This window comes from Thunnus albacares, chromosome 9, assembly GCF_914725855.1.
Source record: "Thunnus albacares chromosome 9, fThuAlb1.1, whole genome shotgun sequence".
NCBI classification, from domain to species: domain Eukaryota; kingdom Metazoa; phylum Chordata; class Actinopteri; order Scombriformes; family Scombridae; genus Thunnus; species Thunnus albacares.
This window is the reverse complement of record NC_058114.1, coordinates 2,787,463-2,807,611: the sequence shown is the minus strand read 5'-3', so window position 1 is coordinate 2,807,611 and position 20,149 is coordinate 2,787,463. Positions and strand designations below refer to the sequence as shown.

Genomic DNA, 20,149 nt, shown 5'->3' with positions numbered 1-20,149 from the left:
AGCGAGGAGTTTGTCTGCAGGGAGAAACAGCCTGAAAAATATATATATACCCATAAACACACACACATATAACACATTTAACAGTATTTACCAGGATATATTAAGTCCTGCAGGGTTCAGAAACCTTTCTACTGAATAATACAAAGACAAAAGAGCATCGAGGTTCACATATATCAGGAAAAACCTGAAAACTTTCAGGTTTAGTTGTAGAAAAGTCAGTGACTGCAGTATAAAAATAACAGTACACTTTCTGGCACTTGTACACCTGTGTTTATACATGTCTGAAGAAAAATCATCTGAAAATACACGAGCACTTTATCAGGAACACCTGTGTAATCTAATGTGATCCAACAACAGCTCTGTCATAAATTAGACTTTTAAGAAGATGAAGAAGTTTTCAGTTGTTGCTGACGTCAGAACTATTTTATGTTTATTATTTTGGTAGTGGGTGGAGTGCATTATATTGAGAAGTGTTCCTGATATTTTGCCCTCCTCATGTATGTTAATGTGGACAAAATATCAGGAACCTCAATAATAAACATGAAGTAGCAGCAGCAGTTTAGAACAGATTCACACTTCTGGCTTTAGATGCTTAATAATGATAATAATAATAATAATAATAATAATAATAATAATACATTTTATTTGGAGGTGCCTTTCAAGTCACCCAAGGAAATGGGTGGAAGAAATAAAAGCATAAGAGAATAAAAAAAAAAACATCAATTAAAACAAAACATCAGCATAAAAACAGGTGAGGTGTCCAGTTATAGAGAGTAAACCAGTTTGAACAGGTGGGACTTAAATGGAGGTGATGGAGTCTGACTGTCTTATATGTGTCTGTGTGTGTGTGTGTGTGTGTGGGGGGGGGGGGGGGGGGGGGGGGGGGGTGGAGTTCCAGAGCCTGGGTGCTGAGCAGCTGAAGGGCAGCCATGATGGTACTGAGGTGTGACATGGGGATGGATAAGAGTGGAGGGTGAGGGAGGGAGTGTATTCATGAAGGAGGTGGTGGAGGTGAGTCAGTTTATAGGTGAGGAGGAGGTTTTCGTAGTGGATGTGGTATCTTACAGGGAGCCAGTGAAGTCGGATGGGGTGATGTGGTCGGATGATTCGGTACCAGTGATGATCCGAGCGGCCGAGTTCTGAATCGTTTACAGTCTGTTGATGAGTTTGGTGGAGCTATAAAACAAGACTCAACACATCAGCATTTAAAACGGCGATTAGTGGATTTCCTCACAGGAAGTAAATCTATGCAACTGTTTTGTGTTGAGTTGGTGACCTTTGACCTGCAAATTCGTGCAGTTGACCTATAGAAAGCCGACTTGACGCTGCTGACCTTTGAGGGCAAAATGGATGAAGTTTCACTTTTATTTAACTTCTCTGTTAGAGTAGAAACTGACCACAGAAACACAATCAGAGATGCTTCGTTGCCTCGTTGGCGACTGAGCTCAACTAATAAGCTGACAGGTTTGACCCTCAGCGAGTCTGTTAGTTTCCCTCTTGAATAACTTTACTGAATGAAACGTTGTGTGTGAGTGTGAGGGAAGTAAACAGTCGAGAGGAAATAGAGAGAAGCTGTGGCAGCTGTTGTGATTGGCCGGCAGCAGATCACCGACTAGACACCGGCGAGGAGTCGCTACGTCACCGAGCTTCTACAACCAAACACCAAGCAGAGACGTGCGGATTCATTTCACTGCAGCGGAGTTAACGAAAGATAATTTGTTGAATCAAATTAAAACAAATTACACAAATATTAACAATACGGTGTGTGGATGTCAGTTTAATCAGTGTGCATGGGTAGTATGTGTGTGTGTGTGTGTGTGTGTGTGTGTGCTTTCATGCACCTTACAACACACACACACACACACACACACAAAGCCCAAGAACTAAAACGAGCCTTTAAAGAAGTGAGAGCTGCACTCAATAAGTCAAAATGTCTCACACACACACACACACACACAGACCTGCAGCCTGCAACCACACAAACACACAAACACACAAACACACACTCCTGCAGAAGAAACAAAGCCTTGATGCAGTGAGTAGACTCTCTGTGTGTGTGTGTGTGTGTGTGTGTGTGTGTGTGTGTGTGTGTCCACGCTGGGCTACAGTGATCAATAATTCAATGAGACTGTGTGGACTTCAAATCCCAATCTAGCCTCTGGCTTCACACACCGTAATGAAGGAATAAGTTTAGAAATGTCTCATTAATCGCCCCTCTGCATCTCTCTCTCTCTCTCTCTCTCTCTCTCTCTCTCTCTCTCTCTCTCTCTCTCTCTTTCATTACAACTTTTTTTTTTTGCTCCCTGAACACTTTTTTTGTTGTTCTGTTCTGCTTGTTTTCCTTCTTTCTGTCAAATCTCTCATTTTCTTTTTTTTCCTCCTCTGTTGTTGTACTCTGGATCTCGATCGTCTCACGAGATAAACGCAGAAGCAAACACGTCGAAACACGAGATCAGAACAGCAGATCAGCATCTTTGTTCTCTAGTTTCTCTCTGCTGCTCCCTCGTCTCAGGTCTGTTTTTTTTATTTTTTTTCCTCTTGAGTGCAGCTGAGCTGGCAGTCCAATCATTACCTCCACGCTTGCCGTTGCTCTGTAACTGTAATAGTGTTGTAGCGACGAACTCTCACCCTTTGTGCTTCATCAATGTCACTCACTGAGCCGGAGAACAAGTAGATATTCAATTACCAGCAGGGGTTTGGTGGCGTTGTGAGCATTAAAATGTAGATTACCCAATTAAGCCATAGGAGGGCACTGTTTGATTAGATTAAGACCTGCACAGATCTTTATAAAAGATGATGCTTTTCAAAAATAATTACAGAAAAAGTGCATTTACAATCTGCTGTGCACACAGCAAAGCATTCAAGTGGTTTATTTTTAATATTTTGTTATCTTTATATCCTTAATTAGTCAATTTTTGGAAATATATTCAAATTTACTCCACCAGTTGTGGGCTAAAAAGAAACCTCCCCAAGGGTGCTCAGAGGTTTGGGGTTTATTTCGGAGTGATTTAATTATCTCCTGGCATTGAAAGGGGATCGAGGCTCTGCGATATGAAGGTGAAATATAAAGATTGGCATAATGTACTGCAGGTTTTACTTTATTTATTTTATTTTATTTTATTTAGTGGTGTTCCTGGTTTGTGCTCCTCAGGTCAGATGAAGAGAAACTTTAATGTTACAGCATAAAATAGATAATTTAGACAACAGTCAGCTTATAAAGAAATGGTTTCTCCCCAGTTTGATGTGGAAGAACTCGACTGGTCTGCACAGAACTCTGACCTCAACCCCAACCTGAGCTTGAACGGCTGAATGGGAGCAAATCCCAACATCTGCTGGAAAAGCCTGAAACCAGCAGAGTGTGGCGGCTATGACGTTCAACTATCACATTTCGGTGTTGTGAAATATCGAGCGGCGCTGACGGCAGCGGTGTTACTGACTCCCAGGTGATGATGATGAACACTGCGGTTTGACACAAAGAGCAAAAAGATGAAGGTGGATTTAAGGTGGAGCGCTGAAGATGATTGTCGGTTATTTGACTGGTTTTTATCTGAACAGAGAGAGCAAACAACTTAATATAATGTAAATAAATTAAATATAAATGGCTATGGTGTATCTATAACAGGGATTAACATAGTTGTAAACAGCCACATTACTCACTTCTGATTATATCAAGAAACAAATATATTTTTGCAAAACGCTGCCATAGAAACTAAATAATCCCTATTTTTAGACTGAAGCTACACACTCAAAACAATGTGCACGTGTCCCTGAATATGTCTCATGCGTCCGTGGGTGTCAGATCACTCAGTACTCCAACAACCCCTGTTATATGGAAGACATCAGTTGTAATCCCAGTTCCTAAACCACACCTATCAGGGCTAAACCATTACAGGCCTGCAGCTCTAAACTCTGCTTCGAGAAACTGGTACAAAACATCATATTTACGTATGTTTTAACATTCTTGGATCCTTTCAAATCTGCATATCGTCACCTTCCTTAGATAATGACCCAAGTCATTTTTTCAGGTTTCTCAGAAAACACAAAAAAATCATCATGGTGTGCCTCTAGACACTGCACAACTGGCTACTATAATACCAGTCAAATGATGTTATGATTACTAATATTATGTTCAAGTGAGATTTTCATTAAATAAAAACACAAAAAGTAAAGAGGATCCTTTGTAATTTTTTTTTTTAGTTATACACATAATTTCTAGCTGTTACAATACGGTATTCAAATCTCTCTTAATTAGATTATGTAATGTGGAAAAATGAGACAAAAACTGTAGATGAAATATTGTTTAAAAGGTAGAAAAGAGTTAACAGAAAGCCTTTCCACTCTTTGCTAAATGCTAGCTTCATGGACTTAGCTATTTTGCTGACTAAAAAGACTGAATAAAAAGACGAAATAACTACGCAATATGATGATTTAGTCACACTCTTGACATAGACTGTTATACTACAGGGGTAGAATCACATGATCTGTTCAACTGAGGATGTGGGTGATTTTACCAGAGATGGCATCATGAGGAGATGATTTAGGCAAAAAAAATCATTTTTGTCAAAAAATGACATGGGCCATTATTTTAGGAAGGTGACGATGATGCAGTGGCCTGTCTGCTGTCTACAACAGTGGTCCCCAACCCCCGGGCCGCAGACCGGTACCGGTCCATAGGTCATTTGGTACTAGGCCGTACAGAAAGAATAAATAACTTACATTATTCTCGTTTTATTTATTATCTAAGTCTGAACAATGTTTTATTTTGAAAAATTACCAGATTCTCTCCATTACATCCGTCTATGATTTACTCTTGACGCATGTCAAGACGCTTGTCTCGGTCATGTGATACGTTACCGCTAAAGTTAAACCGGCAAGCTAGCAAAATGAGTAAAAAACAAACGTCTTTGGAAAGCTTCTTTGTGAAGGGGAAACCGGACATAAGCAACACACTTCAGGTGTCATTGTCTCCTGTTACCCCTCGATGGAACCATCTCGTTGCAGAGAAACAAGCTCAGGGCTCCCACTGATTCAGCGTTATGTCGAGTTGTATTTTTCATGCACTTTATATTTGTTTTTGTGGTGTATCTTATTTTATTGTGAAGTTCCATCACCATTAGTCCACTGGATCCGTAACTTCCTCTTCAACAGACCACAAGCAGTAAGGGTTGACAACTCAGTCACTCACCATTATTCTCAATACCGGTGCTCCACAGCGGTGTGTACTCAGTCCATATCTCTACAACCTCCATACAAACGACTGTCAAAGTCCATCCACCATTACTGTCTACTTCAACAGCCTGGTCGCTAGGATAAAACGTTGGCAGTTTACATTTCTGCAAACCACAGAAACGTTGAATACCTACGTTTCAACCAAGCGGCAACCTCCGGGGCTGAAAAATGAAGCCAATGTGCAGTTCCTTGAATGGCCACTTGAGGCTCCAAAAGCGAGTCATTCCCCATAGACCCCCATGTTAAAATGCCAACTTTACAGCAGAAATGAACATGTTTACAGCCTGGTACAAACAACGGTTTTGGTCTCTGTAGCTAATTTCTCCTTTCATGACAACTGTACGGGGGGGGATTTTTTATAACTCACCCATTTAAATTTTATTAAGCCGTAAAGTTATGCATAATGAAGCTGCTTTGAGTGACAGGTCCGCCAGCCACTTGGTGGCTTGTTTCAGCCATTCGGCCCCGCCTCTTTGCCCATTTTTGATTGGCTGGGAGTTAGGCAGCGTCACGCACTGCCAAGATGGCGACGGCCCGGAGTGGCTCACTTTGAGCTTCAAAACCGCTCTTCAGAAACCAACGGGTGACGTCACGGTAACTACGTCCATATTTTTATACAGTCTATAGTTTCAACACATGTAATACGTAGCATATTAACATTTCAACAAAGCGTATCATCTCAACATTTCTAAAGCGACGCAGTTCACATGAGATCTATATGAGCTATTAGGAGGAGGGGTCAGTGGATGGTTAGTAAGTTTAAGCAGAGAGTACGCTTCGAGACCACCTCAAAACCAATGCGCGATTCCTGTTTCAACAGACAAAACTGGGTGTTTTTAATGAGACATTGGCCATTTTTATTTTATTTTTTATTTTTATTTTAACCCAAACCATGATCTTTCCCTAACCCTAACCAAGTGGTCTTTGTGCCTAAACCTAACCAGACATTAACCACAGCGTTGTCACATCATAAAACGTCATTAATCAATGGGTAGAAATGTTAATATGCTACATTTGTAGAAATGTTGATATGATACGTATTACACGTGTTGAAACGTAGATATTCAACGTTTCTGTGGTTTGCAGAAATGTTCAATTTAGTTCATTTTAGTACATGATGTGAAGATAACTTTCTCCACCTTAACACTGAAACACTGGTCCATCCACCCCAGTCTCACCATCAAGGGAGAGAAGATGGAGGTGTTGGAGTCTTTCAGATACATTGGCATCACACTGGGCAACAACATCAGCTTCCATCAGCATATCAAGGATATTTACGTGTGTTGTCAGCAGAAACTCACAACCATCTGTAAACTAAACCACCTGTCTGTCCGACTCCATCTTCTTCTTCTTCTCCTTTACTGTACCGGAGCATATTGAGGTATTTCTTCTGGATGGTGCCATCTGTTTATTTCCACATGCTTACAGTCACCAATAAGAATAAACTCTTAAAGATTTAACCAGCAAACTCGTCGGTATTCTCACCCCCGTCTTATCCGAGTGAGTCACCTCATCCCTGATCCGCAAAGCACTCACAATCACACCTGACCCCGGACCACCCACTCTCCCAGCACTTTACCCCCCCTTCCTTCTAGCTGTAGGTATAAACTACCCAGCAAGAGCTTTGTTCCTACAGAAATACGAGCTTTAAATAAGTAAAACCTCCTCTTAAGTTACAAGAAATCCAGTCTGTGGTGTGTAGAGCGTCAGTCCACGTCTTTGTCTCTGTTGTGTGACCTTTGTAATTAAGTGTCGCTGTAAATCCTGTGTTTTGTATAACTGTAAACCTCTTCAAATTTAAGAGTTGAATAATCTTTTCTACATATCTTTCCTCACATTGGACTGTATTGGTGTGTGTAGTTCAAATACTTCACATCAACAGACACAGTATCTGTTTACAATCTCATTTTTTCTCCTTTTATATACTATAAATATGAGCATCTGATCTTTGTAACTGCATTAACAATGAGAGTAAATAAAAAGGGTTACCCCCCTGGTGGACACTGGATGAATTACACCTGTCTTTGTTTCCACTGATTGGAGATAAACCAGTATCACCTGAGACTGACCCACTTAGACACCAGGAAGTAGTTCCTCTCATTCATTTTGTTTTGGACCCAAACACAGTTTTTGACCACTCTCAACCTGATAAACTGGGGAAATCTTACTTTTAAATGGCAGATAGTTTACTGCACGTCAGAGAGACGACTGAGAGGGGAAACTTGAGTTTCGGATACCTGGATACGTCGTTATCTGAAGGATTTTGGAGCCATTATTTGATTCTTCTATGATCCACCTGTTGGAAGGAATCAGGGAAATCATCCAAGAGACTCTCACACAAAGGTAGGAACCCTTTTCTGGATACTTTGAGGTTTTTATGAGCCAAATGATTAAAGCAGGAGTCAGATTTTACTCTTGATTTGTTCGGTTTGCTTTGGCCGGCGGTGCAGTCACTAGATTATAGAAAAGTCTGGTGGTTTTCTTTTGTCTTTTTGTGGTTTGTGGTTTGATTAATGTAGAGCTGCAACGATTTATCGATTAGTTGATGAAGAGAAAGTCAATTGGCAACTATTTTGATATTTAAATAACCATTTTCATCCATTTTTTTAAGCAAAAAGACCAAATATTTGCTGGTTTCATCTTCTCAAATGTGAGGATTTGAGGTGTTTTTTTTGTCTTATATGATGGTAAACTGAATATTTTTAGAGTTTGAACTGAAAAAGACATTTGAAGAAGTAACTTTTGACTTTTTTACTAATTTCTGATCCTTAGGTTAATCAATAATGAAAATAATCATTAGTTGCAGCTTTAGATTAATGGGGATCTGGTCCAATTTCTCTTCTTCTTTATTCTCTTGTCTGGTTTCTCTGATTCTATAGTCCTTTGAGACTTACTCTTGATAAAGGTTCATAGAATAACTAAATGAACCTGAACACAACTTAATTAAAGAGAAAAGCCTGTCTGGCAGCATCTTATTATTGTCTGACAGTAATGTTTGAGTTTCAAATAATTTCTGAAAGTATTTTCCTTCTGGATGCCTACAGGGACTTTATCCCAAGTGTTCACAGCAAAGACATGCACACAACAAAGAGAATTGGATTTTTTTTTTTTCCTCTCCAAATACCCTTCCTCCCCTAAGTAAAGAGAATAATTAAGGTAGTGGCATGTTGAGATTTGCTGTCACTGAGTGAAGCTCTTTGGTGACAAGTCTTTGGTAAAGCTGCTGCTTCTAAAGGAGGCCACAGCTCTTAGGAGAAGCCCTGGAAAAACCTCCCCGGCGAAAAAAAAAACCTAACTTTAGTCACATTAAAATGCTATATTAGCTGCCGTCTATATATGCAGATTAGATTAGCTGGGGTGGCCTCATTTCACACTGTAGATCATGAATTGATCATGCGTGGAAAGATTGTGCAACGCCGCTCTGTATTACAGCCGGTATGGAATTTCATCATAGACTCAGCTGCATCGTGATTTTTCTTTCTTTTTTTTTTTTTTTTTACAGTAATGTTTTTTATCTAACGGCTGGATAAGAAGCTGTGTTTGTGTGTTAAATGTTGCAGAGTTTATGGATTTTATATCTGTATCATGTTGCCTTTGATGTGGTTTATACTGATGTAGTTTTTGTCTTTTGACAAAAAAATGTTTAGTTATTAGTTTGAGTCATAGTTTTTTTTGTTTAGTTGTTAGTTTTAGTCAACAAAAACAGACATTTCATCTGTGAAATTCAATCTAACTTATTTCTTTCTCACTTTATTCTTGTTTTTGCATGTATTAAAGCAACATTACCAGTTAAACCAGTTGTATTTAGGTTTGGTTTCTGTTTCATGAAGCAAGTTTAAATAATTCTGACTTAATTTATCTTTGAAACTTGCCTGGTCAGGCTGGTCTTCAGGCTACAGTGTTTTATACAAATTACCTTCACAACAGTTCTTCACATACAGAACTGTAGGCTGCATTTATTGATAACTTTAAATGTAGAGCTTAGACCTTCTTAAGAGTCTGCATAGTCTCACAGTCCACACATCCCTCAAATGCACTAATTGTTTTAGGCTATATAAGTCCTTAAATTAAAGCTGCTAAATGAGTTTGATCCTTGGCCTCAGCCTGAAGATGGAATTATGCAAATGTACACGGAGGTTACTCGGAAACATTCATGAGGCCATTTCTTTCATACTTTTATGTAGCATATTTTTATGTTTCTGACCTATTTCCCCCACAGACATCGAATCCAGCAATAAATGTGCTTGACGTGGAGGTCTGCATTAATCTTTGCTGAGGTTTGGAAGGTGTGCACGTCGGCTCCTCTGCGAGTCTCTGCTACCTTTCGTTACCCGTAACACCCATCTCTGTATCTTCAGCAAAGGATAATTTCAGCTTCATAGTGAAAGCAGCGTCGTCACTGTTTGTTCTCATTTATAATGTAAAAAACAAGCTGAGCTAACAGAGGAGTTTATGCTGCTGCTATTCAACAGGTCTCTTACTGATTCTGAGTCTGTTCTGCTCAGAACAAGACCAGAGGAGTGTAGCTACTACGAAGCGAGATTAGTGGGATAGTGAGGTGTGTTGAGTCTGCAGGGTTTTCAATGTCATGAAGGTGGCTCTCTTTTAACCTGCTACATCACCATGGTAACTTATACTCTAAACTCAACATGGTCCGGAGCAGGTTATGTTCCGAGTTTTGGGTTAAATCGGCAATAAAAAGCGCCGTCCTTTCACTAACTACCTGATTTGCCACAAAGTAATACTAATAAAGTAATACTGCTGGTGCTGCAGCTGTTAGAACACTAATTAGAAAACTGATTAGTCTTTTATCAGACTTACCATTGATTTGATGTTGTATTGTAAATTTGTAATGGTGCAAGAGGTTAGGGTTACTGTGGGATGGGATTTTGTTACAATATATCAAACTATATTTCAAATAAAACAAACTAATGAAAAAATACTTTGAACAATAAAAAAAAATAATAATTTCACTTTGATTTGACCAAAATCTAAAGTGATTTCCACTTTTCCTTCATTATGGGACACAGTCAGACCTGAATGCACTTCCTGAGTATAATGTTTAAATCTGCTGCATCAAGTTTAAAGTTTAAGAGCTGTGTATATAAATTAATTACGTTATATTCTTCATAGCTCTCCGTTATAACGATCTGTTCCTCCTGACTGAAGTAAGCGGCATGTGATCGGTCTGTTTTGTGCGGGAAAAAGAGTCAAAAGACGCACCAAACGCCTCCTTTTATGGGGACGCGCACAGAGCCTGAAGCAGAAAGTCTGACTTAACAAAGAAACTTCATAACAACCGTCGTGATACCACTCATCTCTGATCGTGAGTTTAGGGTTTGTCGAGCCAGCTTGCTTCGTAGTTCAACCTCTCTGCAGTCATTCCTACTAGAAACACAAAAGGTCCAAATGAACTTAATGTTAGAATCGCCCTTAACATGATAATGTTATGTTTAGGTCCTGTTTCAGCTCGTCAGTGTATAAATTAAGTAAAAAAATCTGTTATTTTTTCCTTCTAAAGAACCGGTAACGTTGACTAACGTTGCTTGAAGAGACACATCACTGAGTCACTAGATGCTGCTTTTTAGGGCAACAGGTGAAGCAGTTAAATCACCTTTTAAAATATATATATATATATATATTTTCAGCAGCAGCAAACACTGTTTTATTAATCACAGCCTATAATGTGTGGTTGGTTGGTGAATAAGAAGAATTGTAATACATTTATTTTCATTTAAGTGAAAAATGCTGTCAACCAATATTATCGATCATAATTTTTCTCTTAAAGAAATTAACTCTACATGTTGCAACATAAATCGCTTCTCTGAGGATGCTGAAATCTTTTCCTTCAACATCAGTTGAGTTGCTCTTTTTGTTCAAAGCCAGAAAAACTCCCAGCTTCACTCAGTAGCCTGGATTCATCTTTGCATCATGCAGGGCGCTTCGAGAGCTTTCCAGCATATATATATATATATATTTATAAACCTGTATACTGTATATGTGAGCTGACTGGGTTGGGTGATTCTGTGCTGGCTCTATTTAATGACTATGAAGATACAGATTCTGGGGATGTCAGAAATGTGTGTTTGGATGTCAGTTCATGAGAAGTTTTCTCACTCTTGCCATCAGCAGATTATACAGAATATTTGATTTGCTTCTCCAACCGGAGCTCGTGGGGATTTGGTAATACTGTCAAAAAAAAAGATGTGAGGAGAAGTTGAGAGGAGAGATGGAGAGTGATAGCAGGAGAGAGACGGGCGGCTTTGATCAACAGGAGATCTCTCGCCGGTCTCTCTGGCAGCCGAAGCTCTCGCTCTCCTGAAACAGATTTCTCTCTCTCCGTCTCCTTCCTGTTGTTCTCATCGTCCTTCACTTTACCCTTTTAGTCTCAAACTTACAGCTCTATACGTTCAGATCTACAGCGTGTACAGACTCTGCTTTTAACTTCTGCCTTTGTTCTTTGTCTCTTTGTCTTCTTATAGCTACAAAATCGTCATCTCTCTCGCGCTCTCTCTCTTTCTCTCTCTCTCACACACACACACAAGCAAAAAAATCCACTGTATAGCTCAAAGGTTTTCAAATTAAAAACAAAAAAAACTTAAAAATACCACAACACAAGTTTGAACCCTTAGAGAAAGCAGTATCAGAGAGCATCATGGGACTGGTTTAGCAGGGAAACCATCAGCCGTTACACTGTTGCTGGTTCAGGGTGTCACTCTTTGATGATAAACTGTGAAATCTGGGTAATTTCCACATTACAGTTCACCTGGTTCACACCACATCAACTGAATGAGAATATTATTCTGACATGGGAGCGTTCACATGTTATTTCAGGACGGTTCCCACTGCTAGTCTAACAGATAAACAGAAATTAATCAATTTATAGTATTTTTATTGTGTTGTTCTTGGTGGTTTGCGATCTTGACTTTCCAATTTAAGGTCCCTGCTGGTGTACGGAAGCCCAAAAGTGGTCAATATTCAATAAATAAAAAAGACATTCGTGAAAAAGAATTTCTTTGTAATGACCATTAAACAATAGAGACCGAAGCCGAAGTATCAAAATCTAACAGAATTTATTTTCTTGTATATGAAGGAGCGTTTCGCAGTGCAACACACAGGATGAGGTTATAAAGGAAAAGGCTTATAACAGGGTTTTATTACAGTTCTTTTCTTAATCTATCAAATACAGACTTATAGATAACATCAACTGACCCCCAGACGACATGTCTCACCCTGTCTCCAATGAATTTTAATTTCTACATCTTCCTCTTTACAAATATAATACTGAACTTCCTTTAACGTTAGCTGATGAGTCTGCTGATGTTGCAGCACAAGACAGGAACAATTCATCATGATCTAGATAAAATAGTAACAAACATACACAGTGTAATCATAATTTTTATAAAAACATTATGAAATAAATAATCATATGAATAACTATATAAAAATGTATAAATCAACCAATAATTTGTCGATTTCTTCCCGTGGAGCCGACATACAAACTGTTTTGGTTCAGTAAGCTGCAGCTGACAGACGCAGGTCGAGTGAGACGTTCGGAGGCTGCAGAGAGGCAGGCGGAGGGTGTGGATGGACTTTTTTTTCCCTGCTCGTGATAACGTGTGAGAGGAACACAAGTGAATCTACAGCTGCCTCTCTTTTGGTCGTTGCCTTGGCGATGAGCATCCATGAATTTTGGTATTAGAGCTTTTAAAGGAGCATGAAGGGAGGGGTGTATGTATTTGGGTGTTTAGCCTTTCTCCAGAATGACTGAATCTACCTTTTTTAAAGGAAAAACATGTATCATATTGTTTTGGTATCAGTACTGAAACTTGCAACAGCAAAATTTACATAAGAAATTACACTTAAAACACAGTTAATCTGTACATTGAGTTCATTTTTTGAGGGCGGATGGTTATCTGCAGCGCCAGTGTGGAGGCAGTAAGACTGAGGTCGTCGATACTTGTGTGTATTTGTGTGTGTGTGTGTGTGTGTCTCTGTGTAGGTGTGTGTGTGTAGGTGTTGTTCTCCTAGGTGCTTGGGCTGTGAAGACACTGCAGTGTTGATGGACTGAACTCCATCTGTGAGTTCACAAGTCTTTGTTTGCTTCTCCGGTCAGCCGGGTCTGTGATGTGATTATATGCTGTCATTGTATTTCACTCCTTTTTTGAAATTCTCCACCAAAAAGGCTCTGCACAGCTTAAAAAGTCAGCGTTTATTATTTTAAACTATGACCCACATACACAGTACACAGTTTTAATTCAAAGCATCAGCATGGGTTCCACTCTGCAGCATCTGTTTACCACTTATTTATGTTACATCATAAGGCCATACGGCTTATTTTTACAGATATTCTTTTATATCTTGTCAATAGAGCTGCTTTTGTGAACTGAATATTATGTTGAAATAAACCACTTGTGTTATATAAATTCTGCTCCTTTTCATCGTGGCCCTGTGCTGCGGGACATGATCGATGCTATGGAAACGTATCTGTTGTTGACAGTCTATCTACCAGTCCTTGGTTGCAGCAAAGGTTTTCCAGTAAATACTTGCAAATACTGAAAATTAGTCTGCGAGGTTTGACCTTCCTTACAGCAAGGATTGAAGGGAGCAAACATTTCTGTTAGGCGCACTCTGCTCCGAGCATCCTGTGTGATAAATAACTGCATAATTCGAAGGATGGTGAAGCTTTTATTTTGCCTCTTGACTGAGGACATGACAAGGCTAAAATTCTCTTTTAATTAAGCAACGTTTGCTCAGTTGGTCACAGTACTGACTTTAACTTTAAAGCAGCAACGATTTAAAGTAACATAGTGAATTACAGAGACTTTACGGAGCTTTATAGTGAGTTTCAGCTCATTGTTTATCTGTCCGGCTGCAACTTTACTGTTCTGGTTCACTCTCAGCGCTCTCATAGTGTCGTTTTTGGAGAAAAAGCTCTAAAAAGCCACTGAACACTACCTGCTCAACACCAAACAGACACAGTTAGCTGTAGACTAGCTGGTGAACATAGTGGAGCATTTAGCAGCTAAAGAGTCAGATATTTCCCTCAGGAGTTGGTAGAGAGTAAAAACAGAGCTAAAAGAGAGTGAATATTGGACTTACATTCACCAGGTGGACAGAAACACGACTCCACATGAATGATAATGTTGCTGCATAACTGCTGGATGTGAAAATAAACAACTGTTTGCTAACAAGTTCAACATATTAACTTATAAGATGATGATGTGTCCCTCAGCTGCATTTTTTTTTTTGATCAGGAGACGAGGGAGAAATTAATAAATTAGAGCACAAACACACATCCAATTACAAACCTGCTAGCACATCATAACTGATTTATATTTGACAGTTCAGTCAGTAGGTGAGAAATTGTAAGAAAAGTGAAAGAGGAAAAATGTACCTGATAGTTGTTTGTTAACTAAAGCTATATGTAAATTACCTTTTGCACTCTGTGATTATTGCATATCAACCTCCGAGGAGAATTATGGAAAAAGGGCTTGAGCTGTGTCTCAAATCACATAGCCTACTTCTGTCAGTACACTTTCATGTACACTGTGTACTTACTGACGTAGTGTGCAAATTTTGACAGGGTAGTGTCGTCTCAAATCAAACACAGCTGTTGTGCGCTTACCGGATATGACGATCGCAAATTAGCATTAGCTAGCGTTAGCATTAGCTAGCGTTAGCATTAGCTAGCGTTAGCATTTATGCTACCAAATCATTACAGACTGCTAAATTAACCCAAAAACCACACTGATGGCTTATATCTGACAACAGTATAGTGATGCTAAGTGCTAAAAAAACACATGTATAACTTACGTTCGTATAATGCGGCAATGTTCACCGTGGTTACAACGTACTCGGCTGCCATTTCCAGTTTGAAAAGTGGTCCCTCGCCTTCCGCTACGTAGCCAAGATGGCGACCATTGAGGGCGAGAAGTGACCATAGTTCCACACTCAACTTTTTTTGAATGCACCATACAGGGACTCACAGTGCATTTCCCCATACTTCTCAGTGTGAACGCACTTATGCACTCAAAATGTTAAGTGTAAGTACAGAAGTACGTGATTTGAGACACAGCATAAGTTTAATGTTACTTGATTATGATACCTGCCCTGTTAGCACAATTTAGCTAAAGTAGCTAATGGTAGCCTAAAGTGTGATAAAGCGTGCAGCGCTCAGTGTTCCCAGTAAGCTAGCGTTAGCTTCAGTCCAAGGTAACAAGGCGTGTTTACAGAGCGTGCAAGGCAACACCCTGCACTCCTTATGTGGAAGGTCCTGGCTCCAAATGGAAAAGATGCTGCTGACCATAAGCTGCAACTTTGGGCTTCAGACCGGCTACAGTGAAATCAACGGGTGAGGTCACATCTCGCTACCATAGCACCATCCAGGAACTCACAGTGCACTGCATTTTCCCATACTTCTCATTGTGAACGCACTTATGCACTCAAAATGTTAAGTTTAAGTACAGAAGTACACGATTTGAGACGCAGCATTAGTTAAAAGTCAATTTAACCTACAGTAGAGGGTTAAGAGAGTTAAGTCAAGTCATCCATTATTATCATTGGTGTATCTACTGAAAAACAGAACCAGAGCAAAAGGAAAACAAACTTCAGGTGCAGGTTACCTATGGTGGAGTTTTCAAACAGAGAGCCATTTGAATGGCTGTGGGTGTCTCGTTACAATATTTATTCCTGAGGAGACTTTCTCCAGACCTTCTCGTGCTAGAAGAGTATAGATTAGCCTCTACAGGATCCGGTCTCGCACATTAACAGGCTTGTCCTTTTCCCATCCTTCTCTAATTTCCCTCCTATCTACTTAAAGTAACCTGACAGAAGGGGAAAAGATTCTTAAACCAATAGTCTGTGATTCAGAGACTCATTGGCTCACCCCTGGATTTGGACCAAATCCACATTAAAGCCAATCTGCTGCAGGTACAGTAAAACATTAATCCTGCATGTCTGTATTATTAGTGTACCGTCCCACCAACGTCCTCATGATCCCAACATATCAACACTAATGCTGCTGAGAAGTTTGAATCTGGTTAGTAATCTACTTAATCCAAGTTTAATCTCTATTGGCTGCAGTCGCTCTGTCCTTTTTTTTAATGTGTTGTTGGAAAGTTTGAAATGTCTGGAGGGACCCTGAGATGGTTTGGAGGCAGGAGGATTAAAGCTGATGCATGACAAGCAACACATGCTGCTAAAGTCTTAGCTGGGAAAACATTTTGTAACAGGATATTAAAAAAAACAAATCTTTTTTAGCTGTCTCATTTATCAGTTTTTGTAAGTTTTTATTGAGACTATTAATGTGTCTTGATTTGTCACTGTAGGGTACTCTAAAGTTTAATTCATGGCAACAAAGAGCAACTCCTCACTAAATCATGTGTGCAGTAAAATCGTCACTGTGTTCATGATTATCACAGGTGTTCGGCCGTGTGTGAATCCAGGATTTTTAGCAACGAGACTTCTACACCAAGAAACAAAATGTTTTTATTTTTGAAGGCAGTGATAAACGAATGAATCGTTTTCTGATCCTCTAGTGACTCATGTGAGCGTTCCTCCATCGCCGTTACAGTGAAGGATCTGTTGGGTAAAAATGTACTTGGTTAAAGTTTGTAATAAATTAACTGGTTGAAAACAAACACGTTTATCTCTCTATAAATATATATTTATATTCTGTGTCTCTTTAACCCATAAGAACCCATGATGACACAGGTGTCACCAACCCTTTCAATGTTCTGGAAAATTCCTTCTACAGCTTTTATCCTTGATATTAACTCATGAAGTCCCTAAAGTGACGTCTACTGAACATCCTGGTGCAGTCATGTGACAATGTGTGAATCTGTGTACCCATGACATCACTTCCAAAATGGCGGTGTGCCTGGTCAGCAAATGTGACAGAACTAGCTAATTTTAAAAAAGCTTGTTTATTGTTACTAAAGGTAAGTTTCAACCCGTTTAACAATTCTGATGCTTTAATAAGACGTCCTGTATTACATTTAACCTGTTCTGACCACATTTCTTGAACAAATTGATATAAAACAAGTTAAATATCGTTATGACATATATGTTACATCACAGATCTTTGACATTGAAGGTAGATTCAGAGATGTGTTCCTTGTGGTCCATTTGGTCTGTTTTATATTCCCCATAATTTTCCTTTAAGGAGAACTGGGTTCAGGTTCTTATGGGTTAAGGCCCCCCTCCCGATGATGAGCACACTCTGTTCTGATTGGTCGGTTTCAGGAAGCTTTCTCCGGCTCCAGAGGCTACATAAACAAACATTAGTCAGATTTCACTACTTTTTCTCCTTCTTTACTCATAATAGAAACTTTTCAAATACATACATACACGTTTGAGCCCGAATCAGATCCGAAATATGAGAGTAGACGATGTAAACAACCTCCGCTGACGTCATCTCATCAGGAAAGTTGGAAAAAAAAAAAGATAAATGAAGCTTTCAGGGCAGGTTGAAGCCCTGGTCTTTTGTCTTACAGGGAACAACAACACATCTGACATCATAACAGTGTATAAATAAAAAAAAAAACATAATCTCAGGATTTGTAGTTTGGCAGATTCAAACATAAAAGAAGTGGAATTTCTTTCCAGTTAAACTTTTTTTTTTTTTTTTTAGAGAAAACTATTCATTTTGTTTTAAAGGTGAAATATGTAGTGACCAATATTTATTACAGGTCGTAAGTGTCAAGGGATGTCTGAGATTTTAGTAGACTGTATTCATTTCATTTCACTCTGAATCACAAATGTCAACCCACCGAAGTAACATGAAGGCCTGTAAAAATAATTCACGTCAATCCATCCAACAGATATTTGACGGTGGACCGACTGACCAACGCTGCCATCCTTAGCCGCGCCACGCCGCTAGCTAATAAAATCCTTTTTTGTGTGTGACAGCGAGGAGCCTCAGAGAAAAACAATGTGTTATGATCTGTTATACACATCATAACAGTGTATAAATGACAGAAAAACACACACAAAAAAACATAATATCTCCCCTTTGAGATTAAGGAAAAGAGATTTTTCTTTTTTCTTATCTCAGGATTGTAGTTTGGCAGATTCAAACGGGAAAAGAAGTTGAATTTCTTTCCAGTTAAACATTTTTTTTTGTTTAAAGGAGAAATATGTTGAGACAAAGTTTGAATATTTATTCCTGGCTGCTGGAGCAGATTTGAGTATATTCATTCATCAGCTCATTTTAACTCTGAATCACAAATGTCAACCTGCTGGTGGCGCTAGAGGGAAAGTCAGAAGATCACTGGAGTAACTGGGATTCATCCTCTGGGGAACATGAATGCCTGTAAAAATCCATCAAATAGTTGTTGAGATATTTGAGTTTGGAGCAGAGCGGTGGACCGACTGTCATCCACAGCCACGCTGCTGCTGATAAAATCCTTTTTCATGTGTGACGGCGAGGAACCTCGGTGAAAAACGACGTGTCCGACTAAATATTATTGAAATGTTGTTACGTGCCCCGTTGGCCTCGCGGAGGCAGGAGAGTAAAAGGGGGTGGGGGGGGGGGACCGATGCTGAAATGAATCCTTTCTCTTTTCCATCCTGCGTTTAAGAGACAGCTGTGAAATGAAGATGTTAATTATTCATGGGGTAATATGTATATATTTAAACTGCAGGAATGGAGACAAGCATCCATTATTCAGCATGCCTGGGCTTTTTATGAGATTTATCATTATTAAGTGAGACCGTGTGGGCGGTAGAAGTGGACACAGGAGGACGAGTGTTAAGATCTATGTATGTGTGTTTGCCGCGTTCAGAATCATAAATCACCCAAGTTGATCTCCTCTCTGTGTGTGTGTGTGTGTGTGTGTGTGTGTGTGAGAGTAAGTAAATTTCACTACTATTTAATTATTGCAGGGTGTCACAATTAACATTTAGAGCGTGTGTGTGTGTGTGTGTGTGCAGGATGTATGAGTTGCATATTTTTTTTGCATATTATTGAGTATTTTGTGCTTGTTTTAAATATTTAATGTATACTGTGTGTGTGTGTGTGGGGGGGGGGTCTGTCATAAGATACTTTTGGGGACAAATTTCAGACCAGTTGATTGGGGACAGCTTGTCCAATTGGGGATTGCCGTGTCCCCAGTTGGGGAAAAAGCTGGTTTTTGGGTCAGCGGTTATGTGTAGGGTCTGGGTAAATCACCAGGAAATGAATGTAAGTCTATGTAATGTCCCCAAAAGTGACCTAGAACAACGTGTGTGTGTGTGTGTGTGTGTGTGTGTGTGAGAGAGAGAGAGAGAGAGAGAGAGAGAGAGAGAGAGAGAGAGAGAGAGAGACAGACAGACAGTAGCTGGGCAGTCACATTACCAACAATCATGACCAGAGTCCACTAATCAATACTTCCTCTACCATGCTAGTCACACCTTACAGCCTCCTTAGTGAGTTTCCAAGTCTATTGAAATGCTAAATTAGACCCTGTGTGTGTGTGTGTGTGTGAGTGTGTGTGTGAGAGAGAGAGAGAGAGAGAGAACCTCTATCAACAATTTGATATTCCTGATTGTGCCTTTTATTCAGCCGTGCAGAGCAGTAATGAGTTTACTGAGTTTCTAATGCGTGAAATTCTCTGTACTGAAGTCCAGTCTGTTACTGGTCTCTAACACTAAATGCACCTTTTATTCCTAATGATTTCTACCGACTGTTAAAGACCAAAAAAAAACAAGATAGAGATTTTTTTTTGTGAGAAATGCATGCGTATTCATGTATATTCATAGCTCACATATACTATAAACTGTATAGCCAAAGATATGTGGATATATTGCTTAAAGGTGCATAAATCAAGCATCAAGCAATGAACCCGCCATCGTCAAACATCTGCAGTAGAATATGGGCTACTAAAAAGCTCAGTGACCTAAATTTAACATGACACTGTCATAAGATGCCTTTTTTTTA

At 39.4% G+C, this 20,149-nt stretch overlaps 1 long non-coding RNA gene across 1 annotated transcript in view; it reads left to right on the top strand.

Moving 5' to 3' along the window:
* The first annotated feature begins 5,787 nt into the window (after positions 1-5,787).
* Positions 5,788-20,149, top strand: part of LOC122989330 — an 86,850-nt gene continuing 72,488 nt past the window's right edge. The window contains exons 1-2 of the long non-coding RNA XR_006405012.1: positions 5,788-5,823; positions 6,402-7,572. This is a non-coding gene — a long non-coding RNA (uncharacterized LOC122989330). The remainder of the gene's footprint in view (positions 5,824-6,401; positions 7,573-20,149) is intronic.